Here is a 26,478-nt window from a genome sequence, read left to right as displayed (position 1 = left end):
CCCAGCCCTGGGAGGCATTCTCCGTGGCTGAGGTGGGTGATGGCAGCTTGGCCCGTGGGCCTACATTTTTTTTCCTTTTTCACCAGAAAAAGGAGAATCACTTCTTACTGGGATGTAAAATGCCTTCTTCTCTAAAGAAAGTGTCTGTTTTCCTCTCTCCCTCTGTAAAAATTCATTTCTATCTTCTCAGAATTAAGAGGTTTTTTTTTTTTTAACAGGCTTTCTTTACGTGCAGAGATAGAAAACACAGAGTTTGATATGAAGTAAATAACTGAGAAGGAGGAACACACACAAGTCAGCTTCCTGGGATTCATCTTACTCCACCAGACCTCCTCCCACGGGACTCCTGGGCTCCCTCTGTGAATGCGGATCTCCAGTGGAAAAGGTCTCCTCTTCTGCACTCTGAAAAGCATCCTGCTAACTTAAGAAGTGATGCCCTAGGTAAGTTCCAGCTGGAGTAAGCTTTGGCGCATTTCAGATGATGTCAACTGTGTTTCAACCAAGAGATCAGGAAACAGAAGTAAGAGTGCGATTTCTCCACCCTGACATGGATGGAGATGTCAATGGGTGGAATATGCAACGGATGACAGTTAATTACTCAAAGAGTAATTAAACGGCTTCTGCATCAGCCACACTACTTCTGCATATAGTAAGTCAGAATCAGAGCGTTCTGCTTCCCAGATCTTAACTGGCTGTATCCACAGAAGAGAAAAAGATCTCTTATCTAAGAGAACCGTACCACGCTGTTCTAAGAGACAGTTTCATTTTAGAGAATCAGATCTATGATGGAAGCCCTGCATGAAGGTATCCTATCTGTATTGACATTGTAACCTAAGTCATACCAAATAAAAATAGAGCTTTTGCGGTGACAACAAGGGGAAGTAAGCATGCAGTTCTTTTGCAACATGTGCTACAGAACTAATCATAGACTATCATCTAAACTGGTTACGTGTTGCATTTTTCATCCTGAATAAAAGTAATTTAAACACAAGAAAAAAAAATCTATATTTAGCTACAATCTTAAACTCATCCCTTCTGTAGTCTACAGCAGGGAGATCTGAGCGATGGACCAAACCCAATCCAGTATTTTCTCTGGAGTCTTTCAGGCTACCAAAAAAATAAGCTTCTTTCTTCTCCCCCAAATAAACAAGTAATCCAGTGCACAGAAGGAAACTGCACTTTACTGCATAATCAACAAAGGCAGTAATGAGCGTCAAACTGAGAAAGAAAACAGAACACCTGAAGGATACAGAGAAAGAAATGAGCCAAGTGGTACATCTGGGTCCAGATGACACAAACAAAGACTCAGAGTTCCCTTCTGTGATGGGATTTGAAGATTCACTAGGAAAGCTCTCTCCAAAAAGCTCCCTGAAGGTATGCCTAAACGGCTTGCTCACATCCCTTCCACAGGGATCGGAGTCTTCCATTCAGGGTCTCTCCGAGGTAGTTCAGCGAACCGTGGAACACACTGATCTCTGGAAGAAGCAATCAGAAAACGTAAATACCCTCCATGCAGAAGTTTAAAGGTTGTTTTGCACATGACACATAAATAGTGGCTCTGGAAGGAGGGGCCCTATCAAGGGAAGTTCTGTATAAAGAACGGGAAAGCTATGCTGGGTCCTGCCAGAGGCAGGCCGCTCAAAAGAGACCTTAGCATTGGCTCAGGGTTGGGTTGGAGTTGGGTTCTTAAGGACGTGTTGGCTAGAAGGAAAAGGGTGTGGAACCAGAGTTCCGAGATCAGAGATGCCAAACCTTCTGACCCTCTTTATGCCCTGTAGACACAGGCTTGGCTACCTTAGGACAGAACCTTGACTTATTTCGTACGACAGAGTACTTTTCTTTCCGTTCAAAAAGACTCACCTGTGTGTTAGACTCAACAATTTTAAAAAGAAGCTTATTTAGCTGGGATCGAGTTGAACTCTTTTATTATACTCATGTAGCATTTATTGGCCCCATGGGTTCAAATGCTTCCAGGTAGCATAATGAAGGGTTTTAAAAACTGGATCTGAACATTCACAGTGAAGTCACTTGGCCTAAATAATTAAATAAGAATGAGTGAAAATGTTTATAAATCAACACGATGGGGTTGTTTTCCCCCTCACAACTAGTATGTTATGTAATGCAGAGTTAAATGCCTTTATCCAAACCATAGAGTGAACATGTCTTTGGCAACACAGATGTCATTTACCAGGAAGCTGCGTGGGGCGGAGGGGAGGAGTCACTCAGTACACCCACATTCACAAGAGAACCCTGAAAGAGCAAGACTAGTTCCGTGAACCAATGATTCCCCCTTTTAAAAATTCTTCTTTATTTCCTGCTCCAACTTTGGAAGAGGCAAAGTGGGAAAAGGAGGCAGAGAGAAGAGTCAAACCCTGGACCCTTCCCTTCTGTGAGTCCCTCCCCCACAGGCTGGGGAAGAAGAGACGCTTAGTACGGGACCCAAGCTTGAAACGGGGTGGGACCTTTTAATATGAGGAAAATGAGACTTCGCTGCAAAAGCAAGTCTTGCTCCTGTGACTGGCAATGTCTGGACAGCATGAGGATATGGTCAAGATGTCTTTGAGGGTTAGGACAAGGTCCTTAAGATGTGACACGCAGAGGCAACGTTGGAGGAAGCGTTTCCCTCTGCGTTCGTTGTTCACTTAGTTCGGAGCTGCACAATTCACTGGATCCACTCTTACCCTAGAAGACCCTCGGGCACATTTCTCCTCTGTGGTATTTCCATCAGGGCAACTTCTCCAGACTCGCTGCTCTCACCTTCTGAGCAGTCAAGCCTCACCCCATCCGCTACAGTGTTAGTGAAGAAACTTTTTATTACTGTTACTGCCCTCCAAGGAGACTTTTCCTAATCAACACCCCATGAAATTCTAATCCCATGAATATCCTTTTATCTATTTATATACTGTATTATTTCATGTTTTATATATAATATAGGATGACTTTTTTTCCCACTCTCCACCCACAAGAACCTTTTATGAGAGTGCCTGCCTTAGCAACTGGCTCCTGCTGCCTTAGGTAGAATAAAGAAGTGAGTCTGCAGTCGCTGGTTTTCCACGCTGCACATGATGGAGCCCCAGGGCTGCACAGAGTAGTCTCTGCCAACACCCAGAGGAGCGCGGGCGAGGCACCAGAGCAGGTGCCATTTTCCCCACCACCCCATGCTGTACTCCGCATGAATACGATATGTGGGCCTTCCAACTCAACCTCATCAGCTCTGCTTTCGTAGGTCTTTGCTTCAGGGTTCCGTGCAATATGCCAGTTTATAAAACTGGTTCAGGGTTTTTTAGAAAAATCGAAAAGTCCTTTGTCTCAATGTACCTGAGTGGTCCCAACACTTTCAGATTCTGGCTCTGTGTTTGATGCAGTCATAATGCATATGTGAATTTCACTCAAAAGGCAAGTATGTACTCAGACTTAAAAACGTCTGTGGAATGATAAATGCTGGAGAGGGTGTGGAGAAAAGGGAACTTTCCTGCATGGTTGGTGGGAACGTAGTTTGGTGCAGCTAGGATGGAAAACAGTATAGACAGTCCTTAAAAAACTGAAAACAGACTCACCCTATGATCCAGCAATCCCATTCCTGGGCATACATCTGAAAGACGCACTCATTTGAAAAGATACCCCAATGTTCACAGCAGCACTATTTACAACAGGCAAGACATGGAAGCAACCTAAATGTGTATCGACAGATGAATGGATAAAAAAGCTGTGGTATATATACACAATGGAATACTACTCAGCCATACAAAAGAATAAAATAACGCCATTTGCGGGAACATGGATGGACCTGAAGATTGTCACACTATGTGAAAGTAAGTCAGAAAGAGATACAAAAATACCACATGATGTCACTTACATGTGGAAGCTAAGAAAAATGACACAAATAAACTTATTACAAAACAGAAACAGACTCACAAACAGACAAAGAACAAACTTAGGGTTACTGGGGGGGAAGGGTGGGTGGAGGTATAAACTGGGAGTTTGGGATTAGCAGATATACACTACTATATACCAAGTAGATAACCAACAAGGTCCTACTGTACAGCACAGGGAACTACATTCAATATCTTGTAATAGCTTATAATGAAAAAGAATATGAAAAAAATATATATATATACACACACACACACACACATAAAATGGAGCCACTATTCTGTACACAAGAAACTAACACACTGTAAACCAACTATACTTCAACTTAAAAAATTAATAAATTTAAGAATGTTTGTGGGACCCCACCAGATAGGCAGAAAGTATTCTCTGTGCAGACGGTTCCGTGTGCTCCCATACCAGTCCCCGGGGCGGTGTGCTGACCAGCTCTGCTCCAACAGCCCACGGATGAGCCCTGCATATAGACGCCTGTCTATAGCTTCACGTATTTCTTAGGAAAAAAAGTAAACCGATACCATACTGTGTAGCTTTTTTGGATTTCATCACACTTTAATCAATGCAATGTAAGGGGGCTACCTGAAATTAAAATACGACAGCTCTGTGAAATGTGACTATGATCTATTTGGTCCTTATTTCATGGTGCGAAACCTTTCACAGAAAAGCTCAACACCCTAACACTTTTACTGCTCTTCCGGTTTGTACAGTTTACAGCAAGATGATCCTACCAGTCACATCATTCCGTTTATCTGACACATGCCCAACAGAAATGGAGACACAGAACCAAGCTCTAAGTCTCACTGAAATCCCTGCCCTGCTATGAAGAGCTGTTGAGTAGGGAGGAACCTATCGACTCGCCATTGTATGAGATGTTACAGAAAAACAGAATGGAGAGTGATGAACTCGGCTTAGAGGCTCTTGTGACAGGGTCAGGGGACGGCTGAGCTGGGTTTTATAGGGTCCTGCCAAGGAGAGAGTGGAATAAGATTCCAGATACAGGAAATAACTTGATTAACACATCCCAGGAGTCTTCCAGTGTATGGTATTTCCATCGAGTTCTTGGATTCTTCAGGAGAAGCTGATATGAGATGTAGCAGGAAGAGGGGGAGGTGGGAGTAGGGCCAGTGGAGAAAAAAAAAAAAAGGCTCAGTGAGCTTCCCTCAGTTTTCAAGACTTTTACACAGTGCCAACCAACATGTTTGAGGTTTACCCTGGATGTGAAGGCAAGTGCCTGTAAGTTTTAAGCAGGGGACAGAGGTTTGTTTTTTTCATTATATTGGCAAGTCCTAAGTTGCACAAAATACAGAAAACGTAGACAGCATAAAAGCCATAGGTGTGATCAACACGAGTTTTCACTGTTCTTACATCCTACGCTCAGTATTACACAGAAGTTCACGCCACTGCATTGAGTCCTACCAAGATTTCTATCGAGGGTAACGTGACTAAGTTCCACTTATAATTGAGCCATTTGCAATTATTTAAGTAAGAGCGATTTGAAGTATTTGGTTTGAAGTAGTTCTTTCAGAAGAGATGCATGCCTATCGACATAGGTGTAAGTCCGTAGGTGAGGGTGAGGGAAAATATGTAGATACCTATGTCTATATTTAAAAAACAACTGACTTTATGCTATTTTAATTTACCGGCAAAAGTCTCTGAGGTGATATGAACTGCAAAAGAAACTACAGATTTTAAATCTCAAAAACTGTGAAGTACGGAATCAGAGAGAGTAACTTCAGGCAGAGTCATAAAGAGATTTCAAACCTGCAGAATTCTTTTCAAAAAAATTCAGCAACCTACAAATCTCAGACAAGTGTCAAGAATATCCCCTACTGAGTCAAGTACTGGACTGCATCTTCGTGGATACAATTACCCAATTAACTAATGAGCTGCAAATTTACTTTGTTTTGGTGAGTGAGACATCTTGCTCTAAATGTAACCTGTGCCAGCTGGCCAATTCAGGCCTCTTCGCTTCTCCTGATTTTAATACACCAAGTCTGTGAGTTGTGCACACCCACGCCAGTAACCAGTAGACACAGCCTGCAATACACACCATTTGGCAGCACACTGCTGAGCATTTCCATAAACCTAATTCCAACAGGAGTATCACACTCCATGTTGAAAAGTTCTTAGCATTTATGAGATCACTGCCAATCACCAAGCATTTTATATTTTCATAGACAACTTCATGTTAAAATCCATGTGCACATTTTTCAACTGCACACATGACGGCAGGCCTGCAGGGTGGGGTTGAGAAGACGAGAAGAGCAGACACTGATACAGACAGAAGCCTGAGCGACCACAGGAAACTGAGCTTGCTGGTGGTGGCGCCCATGACATGAAACTGACCACGCCCTTCCCTGACCCCAGCACATTCCTGAAACTCTCCTTTATCATCCATTTTCCTCCGATATGAACTCTTAGCCAATCCCCTTACATAACTGGTGAAAACTCCAACTGTGGTGCCAAAAAACCAGGAAATAAATACCAGTTCTCTTGCTTAGGATCTGTGTGACCTGTTCAGAACCAGCCCCTGAAGTCTTTGAAGATTAAAGAGATAACTTAAGAAACTGCCTGAAACGGCTTTTGTAAAATGTTGGTCGAATCCCATGTTCAGAGAAGGGACCTCGCGCACTCAGGCCAGATTTGGGTTTCTACTGCAAGTTGCTGTTATTACCAGATGACAGGGTAGGTATCATTTTCATTACACAAAAACATGGCTTATTATTGTACCATGAACTAGGGCGTTTCTTCCAGCACAGCAAAACCAAGCTGATTTTTAGCATCAAGAAAGCACCAGTTCTGGAAAACGGAATCTTAGGATCCTAGCAAGAGCTCCTTCCTACAATCTTGTTTTCCCAGAAGACCCAGTCATTTTCAACTTCTCCCTAGGACATGAAACGCATGGCACAATCACTGCTTTTCATTAATGTCCTTGTCAAATGCCAGAAGACCTCTGGGTAACCGAGAACTACAGTCCAGAAGACCCTTTTCCCCACAAACAAAAGGAGGCGATTCAAAAAAGATGTCTGCATTTCCTGATCATTTTTAAATCCAGCCACTTGAGGTTCCCATAAAGCTGCAACAGTAATTTCTCTAAAATATTAAGATGTAAAAATCATTTGAGGTGAATATTTTTAACTAACAAAAAATAAATCTTTCCTCTGGAGTCATCCAGAATCCCTACAAAGAGTTTCCTGACTTTATCTTCACTAACAATTAATTTCTGAATAACTTTTAACTGGTCATGCAAAGTATTATTACTGAAATTTCTCTGGCCTAGTCTTTGAACCATCATGACCATGAAAGTCAATCTTTGGAGGCAAGCTTGAAACTACAAAAGAGCTATAGCTAATCTGGCACCGAAATGGATAAGTGAATGAAGAAAGGGATTTTATTTGATGATATTAACTTTGTGAGCAGAAAAGAAGTAACTATGAAATATTTCAACCTCACTCTTGATGACAAAGTCTTAGGCCTCATTTCCTCATCTGTAGAAAACAGAAAATAATGGTATTCACTTCACCTGAGATAGTCTATCGGCAAGTATTTCAACAGTGTCTGGGACACATTTTTCAAATGCGTATCAGTTACCTTTCTTCACGTGACTCATAAGCTGGCTCTGATACCAATCAAAAAACAAACAAATATAAAAGGTTTCAGCATTGTTTAGGGCCAGGATAACATTTCTGGAATACAGGCATAGCTTCTTGAAGGGACCACTTTGAAGGAGAACACTGATCTGCATGTGTAAGTTCCGACCGTGGTTTTAACAGTCATCACGTCGGGGAGATGGCATTTCAGAAGCCTTGTTTATAGACATCAGACTGATTAGTGCTTGCTATTCATGGCATCCAAAGGGAAGGCTTTGAGAGGCCAAGCCTTTCTGCTGTTTCTAATTCATATTCCTCTGAAATAGTTTAGGTATGCGAGGTTTAAGAAGGCCACCACAACGAGGAATGCGTTTCCTTCCTGGGAGAAGCTTTGAGCTTTGAAATTGGGTGTGTGTGGAGACCACGAGTGAGAGAAAAGTCCAGTGTTTCTTGGGATGCTTTTTCTGCTCAGGAGTTAGCACCCGGGACCTGACTGCTGGCAGATTCCTTCTGGAGGTGGGAATCTGCTGCTGGCATGCTCCGGGGCCCCAGCAAGGAGTGTTTGCCTCACAGCTCGGCTACGCAGTCTCATGACCTCCATGGGAAGACCGCTCCCAATCCTTGTAAGCAGTTAAAATCCTTCTAACACTGAGGAGCAGAGCTTTCCCCACTCTCCACCAGAGCAGTCACACAGCGAGCGTGCACGCTCTGCGAGCAAGATGCTTCCCACATAACCTGACAACGCGTGTTCTCTTGCCTTATCACTGTTTTGTCGAAAATGACACCCACATCACCAAGTACCCCGCTCAGGCCATCCCATCTACTGCATGAAGGAAAGAAAAACCATATCGTAAGGGTGTGCTGACGGGACTCCCGAGGCTGTCTCATGAAAAGAGTCTTGCAGCAGAAGACGGCTGGGAACATGGACACTCACGGGGGTTTAGAAGTTCGAGTCACCAAAGGACTCTGGGTTTAAATGTCCCTACGTGTCAATGTCCCTAAGTGAGATGGCTCAGTTGCTTTTTCGTGTGAGATGCTTCTATGACTTATGTGCGTAGCTTTCTGACATTTTAACTTCTTTCCTTGGACAAGCTATAGACAAAGATACACCACGGGGATTATCTTTCTATTAATGATCTGTCGTCATTTGGAAGAGTTATTTATTTATCCTGTGCTCCTTTTATTGTCTGAGATTAATTCAGGGATTTGACTGCGTCTTGAACCAAATTTGACACTCAGTATTTTTATTTTATCAGTATGTTTTCTTGGCTTTGATAGTGCTTTGAGCTTGGTTTTGCTTCACTTATATTGATGTTGACATTCTTGCCTTCCGTGCGTTTGCGTTTGGCCGATGCAACCCGGCCCATGCCTTTCTATTTAACCTCCCTTCCTCAGTTAGTTTTAGATGAGATTCCTGGACGGAGGAGCACTGCTGCAGTTAGAACGCCGACCTAACCTGACGCTGCCTTTGCCTTCTGACTGGACATTTCACTGCAGCCACGTTTGTGATGACAGCTGACGTGTTCGCCTTTGTAAGTCCCATCTTAAGATTTACTAAATGTGTGCCTTTTCACTGAGGCACAAGTAACGCACAGTAAAATGCACGCATCTCGAGTGTGATGCTTGCTAACTTTTCAGACAGGCGCAGGCTCATGCAACGACCACGCAGATCGAGATACAGGGAACGCTTCCTTCTCACCCAAAGTTCCGATGCCCCGACCCAGTCAAGGGAGTCCAAGGGAGCCACTGCTCTAAATCGTACTCCAGAAGTCAGCTGTGCATGCTGTAGAATTGGATGTAAACGTTTCTCATACAGTATGTACTCGTCTGGGTCTGTCTCCTTTTACCCAGCACCGTGTTTTGGGCATTCACTCATCTGGGCACAGGGACCGTTTGTTCCTCTTTTTTTCTGAGTTGTATTCCAACGTATGAATATATGAAAGTTTGTTTCTTCGTTCTCCAGATAAGGGACGCTTCCGTTGTTTTTGTTTCTGCTTATTATGAATTAACTTTCTCTCCATCTTCTCTAACTCTTCTTGTGGAGAAACACATTCTTTTCGGTGGACACGTAGGAGTGGAATTTCCAGATGATTCAGTGACCATGTATTACTAGATACTGTCAAATAATTTTTCGGAGTGTATCATTTTATCCCCCACCAGCAAAGTGTGAGAGTTCCAGGTACTCTGCATCCTTGCCAATTCTTCATATTTTTTTTTAAATTAGCATTCTGCTGAGTATATTCTGGTATCTCACTGAGATGTTAATTTATGATTCTCTGATAAGCGATGTCAAGCACCTTTCCTACATTAGTGGATATTTGTGTATCTTCTTACATAAACTGCCTGATTAAAAACTTTTGCACATTCAAACAAACTGGACCCTCTAAAAAGTAAGTTGCTTCTCTTTTTACTGATTTGTAAGAATTTATTATAAACGGTGACTGAAAGTATTTTGTTGAGAACATGAGTCATGAATGTTTCCTCCCAGGGGGAGGATGTGCGTTTTCAACTGTGCCTTTCTTGAAGTGGTTGGTATTTATTTTCATGTCGTCCAACTTGTTTTAATAAACAGTGCTATGTGCACTCTGACCAAGAAATGATCATTTATGCTAAGGTAAGATCAGGCACTCCTATGTCTTATGGAAGTTTTATCATCTCAGTCCTTGCATTTCTGTCTTCGTAACTCCTCAAATGAATTATTACGAATCAGGTTCAAGGTTTACTTGGTTCCCATATAGGCATTCGATTTCTATAGCACACTTTGTTGAAAAGTTTCCCAATTTCCATTGAATTTCTGGGCTGCCTTGGCAAAGACAAGTGATCACACATGACCAGGTGTACTTCTGGACTATCCTCTCTGTTGCTTCCATTTACTGTGCAGCTTTGGGTGGTAGATACCACACTGTCCTTATTTCTGTAGCATTAGAGTAAGTACTGAAACCAGACAATCGAAGCACCCCAACTTTATTCAGCTTCATCATCATCTGGATTGTACACATATAATTACATACAATAATATATACATATTTACTTCCTTGTCTTGTATCGCTTTTCATGCACTTGGTCCTATTAGAGGATAAACCCCTCAATTTTCTTCAACTCATAGAAACAAGGGTAATCCTATATAATATGACAAGAAAAAACGGATGTTTTCAAATAAAATGTTTGAACGTGTGATTAGGGTTTTTTTTTCCATTTTATCTCGGGGGGGGGGGTGATTAGGTTTATTTATTTTTAGAGGAAGTACTGGGATTGAACCCTGGACCTCGTGCATGCTAAGTATGTGCTCTGCCACTTGAGCTATACTGTCCTCCCTTGACTGTGTGATCAGTTTTTAATTCTAAACTTTACACTTCATGAAATATTTACTAACATTCAAAAGTACTGGTGTCAACTTCACCCGTTCTCCTAGGACAGACCTCTGGGGTAAAAGTTAAAAGGAAAAGTCCAATTTTTATCTTTTCCTTTGGGTACTTTATGGAACAGACTAGTACTTAACTGGAGGGATCTGTAAAGGACATTTACTGATTTCAGCAGAGGTTTTAACTACCCAAGTGGATGCGATAACGCTTTGCTCTTTGTCACCTCCATCTACCTCACCTAACCTGCAAACATAAGTACTAGCTCTCATTCTGAAATGCTTCAAACTTTTAATCTTCTAAAAATGAAACTTATACGAAAGTTATTATATAACCCTAGATATCAGAATGCAACTACTTATGAACACCTTTTATTTTAAGCACTTGCATTTTATCACCATACACATCTCTTAATTATTCTTGTTACCAGCAATACTGCATTCATGTTAAGACTTGAATGAAAATATATTTTTCCAGACAATATAAGACGTAGAATTTATCACTCAAGGACACTTTTGCATAACTTTAGAGAGAAAGTGAAAATTATAAAAACTAAAAAAGAAAATCAAATCTAGGTCATTTAGTTTCACATCATGTTCATTATCTTCATATAACTGCCTTTTAAAAAAATTCAAGTACTAGTTTTCAACTGAAAACAGCACATTGACAATATGTAAGTGAGTGGAACCATTTAATGGAATAGGCAGCTTCTTCAATCTCTAAAAACATTTATTTGAGTTCAATTTTTGTGTATGGTTTTAAGACAAAAATAAGGCCTACAAAACTTTCCCTTGAAATTAAACAGTGATAAGTTGTAAAAATATAGTCTTTTCATTGATCATGACTTTCTTCTTAAAAATTTCAACCACAGTTGTCCAAGTAGCAAACACTGAACAGTTCCGTCAGTCAGTTTCAGGTTGTGATATGACAACTACTGGGTGGATTCTGCTCAAGTGTTATTTTTTTTTTTTCTAACTGAAGTAGAGTCAACTTACAATGCTGTGTTAATTTCTGGTGTACAGCATAGTGATTCATTTATACATACATATATTTATATTCCTATTCATATTCTTTCTCTGTATAGGCCACTACAAGGTACTGAATATAGTTCCCTCTGCTATACAGCAGAACTCTGTTATTTATTCTATATACTGCAGTTAGTATCTGCAAATCTTGAACTCCCAATTTATCCTCTATCACCCCCTTTCCCCACTGGTAATCGTAAGTTTGTTTTCTACGTCTGTGAGTCTTTCTCTGTTTTGTAAGTAAGTTCATTTCTGTCTTTTTTTAATCATTAAAAAAATTCCACATATAAATGACATCATACAGTATTTTTGTTTCTCTGTCTGACTGACTTCACTTAGTATGGTAATCTCCAGGTCCATCCATGTTGCTGCAAATGGCATTATTTCATTCTTTTTTATGGGTGAGTAGTATTCCACTTCATACGTATATCACAGCTTTCTGGCATGTTGACAGCTCATCCACCCACTTTCTTCACGATAGAGAGATTTCAAAAGATTTCCAACATTCATCTGCTTTTGCTCACATTCTTACAAATATCCTTGTGTGTGTTGTGTAAACATTTTCAGGCCACAGTTTAAATACTGATATCTCTGTGGAGGCATATGCACTTAAGTTATTCACCAAGAAGGCTGGTTTACCTGGCAGCCTGGCCATCTTCACATTTGTGAAAATACGTTATCATAAGATTATTTTATGTGAGATTATAGATTTTCCAGGTTGGACCTCAACATCTTTCCTCCAACACATTCCTGATAATTTTCTTTTATCTCCAGGATCAAAAGAGGATACATCAGCCATAACCTGCCCTGCCCCACCTGCCGTACACACAGGGACATTACCACTCCTTGTGGCTGTTCCCATCACAATCATAGCATCAACAAAACTTCACAAAGTGCTTCACTTATTCCAATTAACACATTACTGAATACCATATATTCCAGACCTGCACGTCCTCCCTTCTACCACCTACTCCAATCTGACTCTGGGCTCCATTTTAAGGTCCAATCAAGGGTCTTCCTGGGTTCACTGGTATCTTCCAATTCACTGAATTTAAGGAGCAGAATGAAATTCGTTGCACATTATGCATTGTTCAAATGTATTAGGTAGCTCAACATTTCTTACGGAGTGCAATGAATACTTCCCCCCAGCCCCAGGCAATGGTGTCTCATCATTCCACACCCCGTCTCAGACTCCTCAGACAGCCAGGCTTTGGCCAGTCAGATGAATGGCAAGTGGTATCTATCATAGTCTTCATTAGCATTTTTACCATTAATAATGAGAATGGGCGTCTTGTCTTGTATTTATTAGCGATTTGTGTTTCTTTCTCTATGAATCGCTTTCTCAGTGATCTTACTTTCCCCTCATTCTGTTTGAATTCTTGTTGATTTGTGGAAGTTACTTACCCATTTTGAAGAATCATCTGTTGTAGACCGTCTGTACTGTAAACATTGGCTCTCAGCCTGCGGAGTTTTTCTTTTGTGCTATCGTGTTTAAAACTGGATCATCTAGTATGATAAAGTTCCCACATCTTAAGTTCAGTGTTCAAAGAATTTTGAGAAATGTCTGCAACTGAGCAACCATTTCTATTTAATGTGATTACTGCTATGCTGAGGGGTGAGGTTACCATCCTGCTACTTGCTGTCTGTCAGTCCTGTCTATTCCTTGTTCTTTACCCTCTTTATTTTAGCTTAACTATTGTTATGATTCCCTTTTACCTCCTTTTCAGGGTATTAGCTAAAACCTTTTCTCATTTGACTGGTTGCCGTAGATTCACATTTGATACATCATTAACTTATGATCATCTATCTTTAACGATATGATATCACTTCACATTTAGAACATGGACCTTAAAATAGTTCACTTCCATTTCCTATCCTGCAACTTACGCTGTTTTCATGTGTTTTACTTTTACAGGGGTTAAAAACCTCACAATTTATTCTTATCGTTTTAGTTAAAACAATCTACTAAGATGTTAAATACGTTTAAATAATGAAAAATATTACCTGTTTACCTGTGGAATTACTACGTCTAGTGTTGTTCATCCCTTTGTGCAGATGTGTACATTTATTCTGGTAACTGACATCTTGCGCCTAAGACCATACTATTATTGGCAATTTCTCTCTGTCTTTTCCTTCTCTTCTTCTTGACTTCCTGACCATTTATTGTGTTTTATTTAAATTATTTTAGTGGCTATTTCATGGGACTTACCCTGCATGCTTATGTTAATAAAGCCTGGAGTTAATGACTGTCTTCACTTTCCTGGCGCCTGAACGGTTCTAATCTCATACACTTTTATCTTTCAAGATAGTTAAAATTTAATAAACTCCAGAGGATAGGAGAAAGAAGACTGACTATGAAATCACATAGACCTGATTTTTAATCTTATTCGTTTCTTCTTTTCCTGGCTAGAAATTTTGGTAAATAACTCATCTTCTTTGAGATTTGGTCTTCTGATATGAAAAACTGGGACACAGTATTTAATTGCATAATTTAAGGAATAGGATTAATAAGCACATGGTAGGTGCTCATAAGTATTAATGACTGTTCTCCTCCTACAAAATTTAATGAGGCAGATATTAATAACGAATCACATCCACTTGATTTGAAATAATCAAATAACAATGAAGCACATTCTACCAACCCAAGATACAATGTGAACTTAACATCATGTTCAAACAGAGAAAGAAATATAAAAACAACGCCTCAATGAGTAAATCAAAGAATGAATGTAGACAGTACACTTTAGCATGGAACTGATACATAAACACCAGTAACCTATTATACTTCAAAACTAGAGACAGAATTGTGGAAAGTAGTGTATTTTCACCTTGTTTATTGAATTACCACAGTGGTCAAGCCCTTTATTTTGATGAGTCTCCGTTTCTTAAATCTACAAAATGCAGGTATTGGATTATAACATATGTAATACGGGTTTCTAAATTTTTAAGACCCTCTAATGTGATTTGATAATTTGGAAAAGAAAATTGTATGTCTCTGCTTATGAATGAAACCATAAACATGTCTAAAACATTTCCACTTGTAGTGTAACCCCACAAGGATACTTTTAGAAATGTAATTGCTATAAACGGAATATTTTAGATGAATGAAATTACTCCATGTGTTTAAAAGACCTTTTTTTTCCCGCAGTAGAAATAGGTAACCACTTGCTCAAAAACAGTAAGGACCCTACTCACTGTCCTCTGATCTGACAGAAAGAAGCATTTCACTGATGTGTTCAAATGCTGTTAAGCTGTGCTTTTCATACTGTAAACTCTGTACTTTGATGTGTTTTTGCTGTTCCTTTGCAGAATGCCAGCACACACCGCACGTTTCTAGTCAGCAGTGACCTAGGCTGTGTTGTCATTAACTGCTCTTTGCACGTTAGGTTTATATGGTGCAAAACATTACTGATTTCGTTTCTAATGAAGAGCTGAATCTCATTACTGTCCTCACGATTATTCCTTTAAATTAGCGATACTGAATCAAAATATTTAGACACTGAATGCCTAAGAATATGCCAACACTTTTTAACATCAAAGTAAAATCACTTTACCTAGTTCTACTTTTTCAAAAAGTGCAATACTGTATGAACATCTCTTTATTATAGAAATGGTGTCAATTTTCCCCTGCTCTTGCTTGCTCTAAACATATCAAGTGGAATATATTAACAATGTGCTTGAAGTGATCTAATATTTATCAGCATTTCCTTGTAATACTGAATTAAGTGCGCATATGTTGTTTTATGGCTTATTTCATGGCCCAGTAATTCACAATTTTTGTATCACTGCATCAATTAATGAATAGGCAACGCTAATCATCAGCATTCAGTCTTACATAGAAAACTAATTCTGTTTTATTCCTGAGACCACTGTTTTTCACACGGGTCCCTCAGTCATAAGAAACAAGACTTTTCGTATTTTGCATTTTGTGCTTTAATGCTATCTATGCTTGTCACCCAGCACAACGTCACTGGTTATCACCCCTTCCATCTCAGATGTTCCCTGTGTTGTTACCCCTTCATTCATAACTGAGCGCAATTCGCAGCCCTTCTCCGTATCAACACAGAACCTCCACCTCGTTCCTGTTCCCTCCTTTCCAGGTGCTTCAAGCACGTCTGGAATTTTGCCCTATTTACAATCTGACTTCCCTCCTTCAGCCTCAGTTTCTATTCTTCTATTACTAACTACCCCCCCCGCAAGATTTGAAGACATGCTCAACTTTTCTGCATTGAAAGAACCCCACCTCAGTTCCAATTTTTCTTAAATTTTTGCACTCACTCCTCTTCCCTTCAAGGAAAAAATAATATTGTGAAATCACATTGATAATCTCTGACACTTTCAGCTTCTTGCAAAACTGATTTTACCTCTGCTGTAGAACTGAAACTACATTTGCTTCAGCAGGCGATTTTTTTTTTTTTTTGATACCTTGCTGAACCTGATCAGTTTTGCTGCATTCAAAACCACAGACCACACTTCTTGATTTCTGTTGTTCTCCAACTTGCCAGCTCTCTCTTTCCGTGTGACTGCGCTTTCTAAATCTTCCCAACTGGGTCTTCTCCCTCCCACCCGCCCTGCCCCTGAGTGATGACATCTATTCAGGGCTTATCATCAGCCATCACCTTTCCACTCTAAACTCTCGGCAGCATCACCTACGGTCGACCACGGCTACAACTACATCTCCAGGCCAGTAACTTCCTCCTTTACATCTCCTACTTTCCTTCCAGATTTCTCTCTGCAGCTGCCACCTGGACATCTCCGAACAGATGGACCCCAGATGGCTCACATGCATTTTACTGGATAGAGAATTCCTACTCACACATTCAAATGTATCACTCTTCCTGGAGCACACCGTGATCACAAGCACCACTAAACACTCACCCCCCCAGCCCCAAAAGACATACACTTCCATCACTGCGACTTCCCTCCTTTGACTTCCAAGGAGCCAGGTGTCAGTCTGTCTAGTGCTCTCTTTACTTCACATCCACTCTAACATCACCCGCTCAGCTTTACTACATTCTCTCGGGCTGTTCCTTCTGTGTGTGTGTGTTCATACACAAGTATTGAGAGTCAAAAAAGGGGCGCCGTATCAGTACAGTTTCTACATGAAGAAGAGCTTTAGCATGTAAGAAAGAGCAGATGGTAAAGCCAAGTAAATACAGTTATGAACACTGGTACAAATGCTTGACGGAGATACGTGTAGGGCAATACTGGCGTACATCTGGATGTCTGTGAACCTAAGGAAACTACCCAGGGGGAGCAGGACTTGGGTGGGGATCTGAAACTCAGCATGGACCAGCAGATGGGGGAAACTGCAGGTCATTCAGAATGAGCAGAACACCTGGCTACAGAGGGCCAGCAGGACAGGTGGGAATTTAGAGGCTGGCAGGGACGGAATTATAAAAGGTTTTTTCCAACAGTGCTACATAAGTTCGATTTTGCCTTAATGCTTATGAGGAGCCACTGAAAGAACTGAAGTAAGGGATTTACGTAATTGCTTTCTTTGGGCTGCTAGTCGCAACAGTTCTCTGCAGCACGGTTTGGTGTGGGGTAGTTTAAAGATGTAGGAAGATGCAATAATCAAATCAAAAAAGCAACAGCTGGTGGAATGAAGAGACGGCTTACAGAAATGACAAGGAGGTTGAGTCTTCAGGAGCTGAAATGTGATTAAGCATTAATTTATTAAATATAAGTGGGAAGACAGAAAGTGTGGGCAAGATTTGGAGCTTGACCCATTATGTAATGGTGTTGCTTTTAACTGAGGAGATGAAGGTGGAAGGAAGCACAGATATGAGGGAAATAATTGAATTTTGAGAATCTTTAATTCAAGGGACCCTTGGTAGAAGTAGTTTAACAGTTTCTAGGTTATAAGGATGCACAGGAGTGGGACTCTGGGTCATATAAGGAAGCTAGAGAGTTTCGTGACAGAGTTAGGCGTTTGTGGGGTATCAGTCATTCCTGTGTATTTGCTATTGGAGATGATGGAGATTTGGGAGAAAGTTCCTATCACTGGAAAATAATGGAATATTTTTCCAGGGTCTTAAGAGTAAAAACGTAGCTGAGAATGCCACTCTGGTGAGAGCACTATCATAGAACTTTGTAAGGATGTACCCTCTAAAAAGAAGGTTGAGATGGAAGAGCCAAAGAGGGAGAAATGTCATCACAGAAAATGAGAGTGCGGTCATGCGACCAAGTAACTGGGGAGAGTGAAACCAACTGGAGCCTGGACATCCTTCCCTGGGACCTCTGACTTGTCTGCTTCCACCTCCACAGGAATCAGCCCCGTCATCCGCTGCCTCAATTCAATCTAAACAGTTCTACTGCCACCCACTCCCTAAAGCACAGGGCTCTGCACTTCATCCCCTCTCGCTAACCATGACACGGCTCCCCTAAAGTTATGAAGATGGACTGAAACTTGAAGTCAACATTCAAAGCTTCTCAGCACTTGGCCCCAACCAATTGGTGCCTCTTCGAAAAACAATCAAGAATAAATCACCATCCTCAAAAAACTAAAAACAGACTTACCATGTGCAATCCCACTCCTGGGCATATATCCAGAGTAAGGTAATTTGAAAAGACACTTGTACCCCAATGTTCACAGCAACACTATGTGTAACAGCCAAGACATGGAAATGACCCAAATGTCCAACGTCCATCAACAGATGACTGAATAGAGAAATGTTGGGGGGTATATATACATACATACACACACACACACACGTATGTATATACATACATACACACACCATGGAATACCACTCATCCATAAAGAAAAAGAATACAGTAATGTCATTTGCAGCAACATGGATGCACCTAGAGATTGTCATTCTAAATGAAGTTAGAAAGAGAAAGAAAAATGATCACTTACATGCAGAATCTTAAAAACAAAAAAAGACAAACTTACTTACAAAACAGAAACAGACTCATAGACACAGAAAACAAACTTATGCTTACCAGAGAGAGAGAGAGTGGGAAAGGATAAACTGGGAATTCGAAAATTGTACCTCTTGGGGAGTGATAGAAATATTAGCTACCTTGATTGTGGTGGCAGCTTCTATCAAAATTCATCCAATTGTAAACCTGAAATATATGTGGTTCACTGTACAGGAATTATACCACACTAAAGGTGTCATTAAAAAAAAAAAAAGGAATGAGTCTCCATAGTTTGCATCCATCTCCCCTCTTCCACGTCTACGTCACTGCCTGGCAGACTCTACAACACAGTAACAATTTCATTGTCCACTTCATTCCAGACGCGTTCATTTGTGCTTCTCTCTGCCCCACTGTCACACCAACAGGGTTACTTCAGTGCAGTTCTGCACTGAGTAAATGGGGGAATTACTGTCACATTGTATTAAGTCCTACTGGCCATGGTTTTGTTAGAGCAGGCAGGTGGCTAGCTATGAACAGAGAAAGAGGAACCCAGGCCAAATCATATATCTTGTGAACAACGGGGGTCCTTGAGAAGACCAAGAAAAGCAGGAACCCCTGGACTGGTAAGTAACCACACATTCTGGGTTGATGAGTGTCCTGCAGGCAAAGACAGATGGGACAAGACAGGAATCTCCACCATCCGAATGCAACCTTTTGATCATTATGATCTCCATCCGAAGGTAACCTTTTGCTTATGATACCCCCACTGAACGTAACCTTTTGTTCATTGTGACCTCATCTGACTTCCTGATCAAGACTAAATAAGGACAAAAAAATCCCTCCTCCCCACCTGGGAAGGTGGAGCTGGGATGAAGATCAGGAAAGACAACCCCACACCCCTCCCCACCACTGAACATTCTGCCCATTCGTTTTTACACCCATACAACCAGCTTGCCAGAGAAACTCGGGGCAGCTACCCACCTGGGTCTGCCCGCCCAGCCTTTGAAAGTGCTTTGCTTTCTTGACCTCCAGGTCTCGTTTCTGAATTCTTTCGGGGTGAGTCAAGAACCTCCTTGCCAACAAGAGTTTTAAACACTAATTTCCAGCTAACATTTAGAATTCCAGAGTTTTTAAGAGTCAAAATACCTCAGAAAGCCTTCAGCTCAAACAGCTCATTTCCCAGACAAAACCAAGGCCAAAAGTTATTTGCTCAAAGACATGAAGTAATCAGTGTTAAAGCAGATAGCAACACCAGCTCTTGATGAGGTACAAAAAGGAAATCAAAATTATTTCCACTCGTATGATTAATGTGACTTTGCTGCAATCCACACTGAAAGACCTGAGATAAAATATCACAAAGTGTTTATGAAAGTACTCTGACCAGAAATGTACTAACAGCTGTTTGTTTTGCAACATAAAATGCTATTTATACATGTCAAATTGATTATGATCAACTCATACCATACCTTACTGGTTAGAAAAATTGGTTTTTTTTTTTATCATTTTTAAAAAAGTATCATGGCTATGTAATTACATTTACAAAGTTCCCGGTTTCACCTGGCATCTTAAAAACACACTTCTTTAAATTACATGATTTTAGGTTCTCGAGTGACAAAGGTCAACTAGTCTGCCCAGTACTGATGAAGAAATTTTTGGACCAACTGACATCCTTCCAAGTCCAATGGCTCCCATTTCTGGGCTCTCAGACGTATGCCTGTGATCCCTCAACAGATAAAGCATATTCTTTCCTGGGCGTGTTTCTCCTAACAAAATAACAGCCCCAGATAATGCCTAATCTCACAATAGCTCAGGCTGGCTAGTTTCAGCCCACCTTATCAGAGTCAGAAATCCTGCCCCTTCACCTAAACCACTTACCTCACCTACAAGCAATCAGAGACTTGCACACAAGCTGATCAGACACCTTGTGAACCGACCTTATACAACAGCCCAACAACCAGCCCTCGGGGCTCACAGGCACCCCTCATCTGTGTGGCCCGCTGTGGTCTATGGCAGCATAACCTACAAAACTCCTTTTCTACTCTCATACTTCATCTCTGATAAATTCTTTCACCAACCTGTGTATCACCATGCCACCCTGCTCTGTCCCACAACAGAAATCAGTCCAAAAACTACAGAATGTGCCTTCTAAACTAGGTGTTTCTACCAAAGTGGAAAAGAAGAATATTGTTGTTGGATTAAACTACAGTTTTATTTTAATATATTGCTGTCCCTTGGAAAAATCAGCAGAGCTTGAAAAATCACATTCACTTAAAACTTAGACTCTTGGTCCTTGAAGTGACATTTTATAACTCCAGTGCACTGCGTGCTTCTGAGTCAGTAGTTTTATCTTGGATGCCCTTTAAAGCAGCTTTGCTGAATGTTAAAAATGATGTATGACTTTTTATTAAATGTACCAGCCAATTTGCTGATACTTACACAGAAAGCAATGTTCCCTTTTCTTAAGAAAAAAAAATCCCTAGTTTTAATTTACATGTTTAGAAATGTCATGTGCTTGAAGTTTTAAATCATGTGGTTTTATAATTTGAACTAGTGAGTTAGACTAATCTGATGAGGAAGAAAAAGTCTTACTTTAATGTAAATTTAACTTCTTGTGCCCTACGCTCACTTTAGATTTTGCAAAACAGCGAATGAGTTCCTGTTCTTAATTCCTCCCTAAAGGCAGTTTTCAGCTGCACTCATGTTGAGGATCTCTAGACAAGAAAGCGAAGGATTTCATGCAAGTTGTCTGTAACTTATTAGTCCTAGAGTTTAGCATCCACACTTGACTGCAGACTTAAAACAGAGAAGAAGGTAATTATCGAGTTAACAGGAAAAATAAAATTTGACCCAAATTATCAAAGCCACTGCTTTGTTTGAAAGAGAAGCCACGACTGGTATGTAAATTGCACTGACAGATAAGTTACACATGGAGATCAAATAACAGTACAAGGCAGAGTCTCCTGTCTGCTGCAGGTTTAGGTAGGTCAGTTATGACACTATGCTAACAAGGTCGACGGGAGGTTAAAAGTCCAGGTGGGCAGCTAACTTTGCTCTGGTCCACAGCCATAAAAATACACTTTAAACTGAATGAACAAGCTTAGCTGTTTAAGAGTCCACTTACTAGGGACAACAAGTCTTAAATATAGAAAGACAATGATAAGTATTTATGTATGTAGGCAAATATAGGTCATTGGGGAAAAGTTAATTTATAATATGAATTTAGGTATTAAATTATAAAATCATTCAATCACAAATGACAGCTTCTCCCATATGAACATCGTGTGAAGGCGATCAGTCAGCCAGTTCTCTGATGGGCTGCCGATGAACTAGGCATGTACTTTGAAAGGTCTATGTTTCCATAACCAGGCTCCGTAATTTTCTTAAGAATGTGCCAACGTGGCTCTGTGTCCAAGATGGCAAAGCCATACAGACTGCCCTTAAACTGTTAAGCTAAAACACTCCAAACTTATTTTCTTACCACCAGCTAACATCATACTTTCTGCTGTCAAATTCTCACCAAAACTAGGCTGCAGATTTTCATATTCATGGAGAAGTGCTTGAGGGATATGCAAGCTCTCCGTGCTTTCTGGAGTCATCCTTGGTTCTGGCCTTTAGGAACGGGATGCGGCTATATGGCCTCCATTACAACAAGCATTTAGCTCCAGCTTGGGCTCATCATTCTAGCCTTACTTTCCTTTACTCTAATTACATCTATTTTCCCTCGACTGTTGTTAATGTTTCTGTACTTTGGCACTAATCGCTCTAAGTGAGGGAAGCCAAGTAAACCTAAGTAAATAAATGACTTAAAACCAATAAGAAAAGTTAACTGCAGACACAGTGTCCTCTGGGAACTATAAGCTTTGCTCATCCATCCGTCTGTTTCCTCTAACGCTCTGAAATCATAGGGGAAATGTAGATACTTGTTTTTTTACAATGCACTGAAATACCCCTTAGAAAGAGCCCTTCACGTGCAGCACAGGACAACGCCGATATTCCCATTCGCAGCTTCCCTGCCTCTTAGAGGATCTCCACACAGCTCTGAATGCTGGGGAATAATTTATCCCATTGATACATGTAGACACTGTGACAGCAATATTATTTAGTCCAGTTCATATTACTGAGTCAAGGAAAAAAAAAAAAGGGGAAACCGTCCTTAAAATAACTGCAGGTTGAGGAGGCCGACTTGTCAGGAAGAAAGTAATTACTCCTCTCAGAAGTCCTTCCAAGCTCACTGGCTATTGGAGGTGGACGGTGGAGAGAGCCTTCCGGGGGCTGTCCCACAGAAACTGCCATAGTGATGGAAATGTTCTACAGTGGTGCTTTCCAAGATGGCATCACATTTCGAAATGTGGCTGGCGCAACTGAGGAATTCATTCTTTAAATTTAACTTAACCTTAAATAATGCAAATGTAGTCCCCGGTGGCTCGTGGCTACCACCGTGGACAGCAGAGCTGAAGATCTTTTAAGTGCACACACTGGCAAGTCTCCATCTGACATCCCTCTATGCTGCTGACCATCGTGTCATCTTTTCTAACCGTTTAGTAGTTGATGTCGTTAATAAAGTTCTCCAGTTCTGCCCTCTTCATGCTAAAGGCATTATCGCACCCACAAAACTAAAATTTGTCAAACAGAAAACTTGGGACAGATACCCTGAAGTGCCTCTACACCAAATGATGTAATTGAAGCTCTAAATTGTGCTCTATTGTATTTATCTCATTGGTTCACATCGATTTTTGAAAGCAGGAAATATCTGAAGATTGTTTGCACCTATCGGTTTACAAACATAAAATGTATATAAGTAAATAAAGTAACTCCAGTCCTACAAATCTCTACAGTCTGCTGAATGGGAAGTCACTCCCCTTAGGCTAGTGAAATGTGGTAGTAAAATTTATTACAAGTTAATGACATCCCCATTTCGATCACTTGATGCATTTTTTTTAAATGCATGAGAAGGAAGTGATGGCGATTCTCACGTGGGTGCCTGGTGGCTTTTCTGCTGTTTACTCTCAGGTTTTCCTGCATAATTTCTACGTTACCCATCCATTCACATTCTATTCATGATATGACAGATAACCGTCTTTTCAGGACAGTCGGGAACGACGTGAAATAATCCTGTCTATCTCTCCTTTGACAAATAAAAGCAGTATACGTAGCCTAGTATGTACGACCCAGCAAATGCTGCTAATGATTTTTAACTCAATAGGTTTTCTCTCTTCCTAACAGACGTGAAAAGACAGACCATCTCTTTTCAATTAGTAAAGCAGCAACATGTGCACACGTGGCCTTGAAAGTAAAACCCTTATCTAAAGATACAGAGATAAAGATTTAAACGTGAATGATGCCAATTTCCAGTAATATTTATCATATGGAAATGGTGGCCTACTTTAATAGTAAATGCTGATACGAATGCTGTTTCTTTCATTTAAAAAGTACGCAAGTCAAAGGTGGTTCTTATTCTTGGCTATTTCCTTCGCCATACAGGGCTGACTTGAGCTAGTAGGGGAGCAACCAAGAAATATTCTCTTAGTTAAAGATAAATCGATGCATACATATTTTTTAACAGGGTCTTCTGCCAACTGAAAATAAACTGGAGACTTCCCTAAATTTCTGTACAATGTGGAACAGGACAGTTCTGGGCCACCCTTTTAGTCTGTGGTTGTGCTAGGATTTTGATGTTTTTTCTCAGGTTTCCAAGGAGTCTCCAGTGAATCGGATTGAGTTTTATTTCTGTGTTCCCATGGCTGAAGCCTAATTTGATTGACAACTGTTTGCAGAGAGCCTGCCGTACGCCTGGGAGCTTGGCATAAGCACCAAGAAGTAACAGACAGCCTCTATCCGCAAGGAGATTCATAGATCCATGCAATAACTACAGAGCAGGGCAACGAGCAACGGAGATTGTCTGACACCATCGGAGACTAACGGAATTACTGAGCCCAAGACAGAGGAAGAATGAGGGAACTGTGCAGAGAAGCGCCTCCTTGTGGACACAGCTGCGAGTCCCCCCTCACCTCTCTCTGACTGAATCACTTCCCAGAGGCGCCTACCCCTGAGAAAGTTTCCTCTTGGATACCATCACTCATTTTATTTTCATAATTAGAAGAATGCTCTTGGAATGAAATAAGAAACACACAGTTTAAAAACACAAAACAGGCAAAATGCTAACTTTAAAACTCGAGAAATAGAAATTAAGCTGAAAGTCATCAACATTACACCGAAAGTGGATGTAAGTCCATAAAAAGGACAGAGTCCTTTCTAAAAGTGTGAGGTTCTGGTGGCTTCAGATTTTTCTTGGGATTTCACTATGTCTGAGTTGACTGTTGAGGCCGAGACAGGTGGCGAGTTTCTGGTGAGTCACGGCAGCCCAAGTGCCCTGAGACACTGGATCACACCCTTCTCACCGCCCCAGCCCTTCCACATGCACCTACGGGAGTATTTACCCCCTCCCTGTAGAGATCCATAGTTATAAGATGCTTTTGCCCCTAAATCTGAGCTGACCTCAAACAGAGATGATACCTTACTCACTCTCTCCTCCGTCGTTTGCCTCTTGGGCTCTTAGTCTCTTGTTAGTCTTGCAGAGTCAAAATCTCTTCCGACGGCCAAAGGGTCATGTGTGGTCTGGCCACCCCTTCCCTCTCCATTCCTATCAGGCTCAGAGCCTTCTCACCAGCCCCCTTCTCCTCCAAAAAGCCGATAATGGCAATAACGTCCCCATCACTCCACCTTGCCACATCCCTATTACAGGAGCATCTGCTTATCCATCCATCCCCAGTTAAACCCTAAAGCTCAGGGCAGTCTTCTTTCCTACCCACCAGGAGATGTGTCCCCCAGCTTCATGCTGACATGACACTGTGTGCCTTTCTGTCCCAGCGTTTTTCACGATGTTCAGTTAAACATAGAACTGCATGGCAATACGAATCATACCTGGTTTTGCCAAACTAACTGTAGGTTCCACGTAAGTGGGCGTGTTTCTCTTCCACGTTTTTTGTTATTTCGAACCCTCAAGCAGCATGACTGATGTAGAGCAGATGTTCAGGAAAATATTCTAATATTGATATGTGTAATATCAACTTATACAAATGTTTATGAATAAACATTTATAATATCAATCGGTGGCAACTCCAATCAGTGGATTTTGAGAAAAATCTAAATGTCACTTGGACAAGTGCAAATCTGGTTTATAGTTCTTGTCTGATGGGACCAGTAACTCATACAGAATGGGACCAGTATTCAACTTGATGGTTTGCTGCTTTACTAGGTAATTATCAACAGTAAGTGACAAATGAAACTGACAAAGGCTTGATCTCCAGAATATGTAAGCAGCTCATATGACTTAACAAGAAAAAAAATAAACAACCCAATCCAAAAATGGGCAGAAGATCTAAACAAGCAATTCTCCAAGGGAAAAATACAAATGATCAATAGGCACGTGAAAAAATGCTCAACATCACTAATTATCAGAGAAATGCAAATCAAAACTACATTGAGGTATCACCTCACACCAGTCAGAATGGCCGTCATTCAAAAGGCCACAAACGACAAATGCTGGAGAGGCTGTGGAGAAAAGGGAACCCTCCTCCACTGCTGGTGGGAATGCAGTTTGGTGCAGCCACTGTGGAGAACAGTATGGAGATTCCTCAGAAGACTAGGAATAGACTTACCATATGACCCAGGAATCCCGCTCCTGGGCACATATCCAGAAGGAACCTTAATTAAAAAACATACACACACCCCAATGTTCACAGCAGC

General features: G+C 40.9%; 1 long non-coding RNA gene across 1 annotated transcript in view; it reads right to left on the bottom strand.

The window, feature by feature from the left end:
• Window positions 1-26,478, bottom strand: part of LOC107034155 (uncharacterized) — a 442,513-nt gene that overhangs the window by 204,012 nt on the left and 212,023 nt on the right. The gene's annotated exons all lie outside the window — the stretch shown is intronic.

The sequence above is a fragment of the Vicugna pacos genome, chromosome X (assembly GCF_048564905.1).
Source record: "Vicugna pacos chromosome X, VicPac4, whole genome shotgun sequence".
NCBI lineage: Eukaryota > Metazoa > Chordata > Mammalia > Artiodactyla > Camelidae > Vicugna > Vicugna pacos.
The sequence above is the reverse complement of the archived record's forward strand: the minus strand, read 5'-3'. Positions and strand labels throughout refer to the sequence as shown.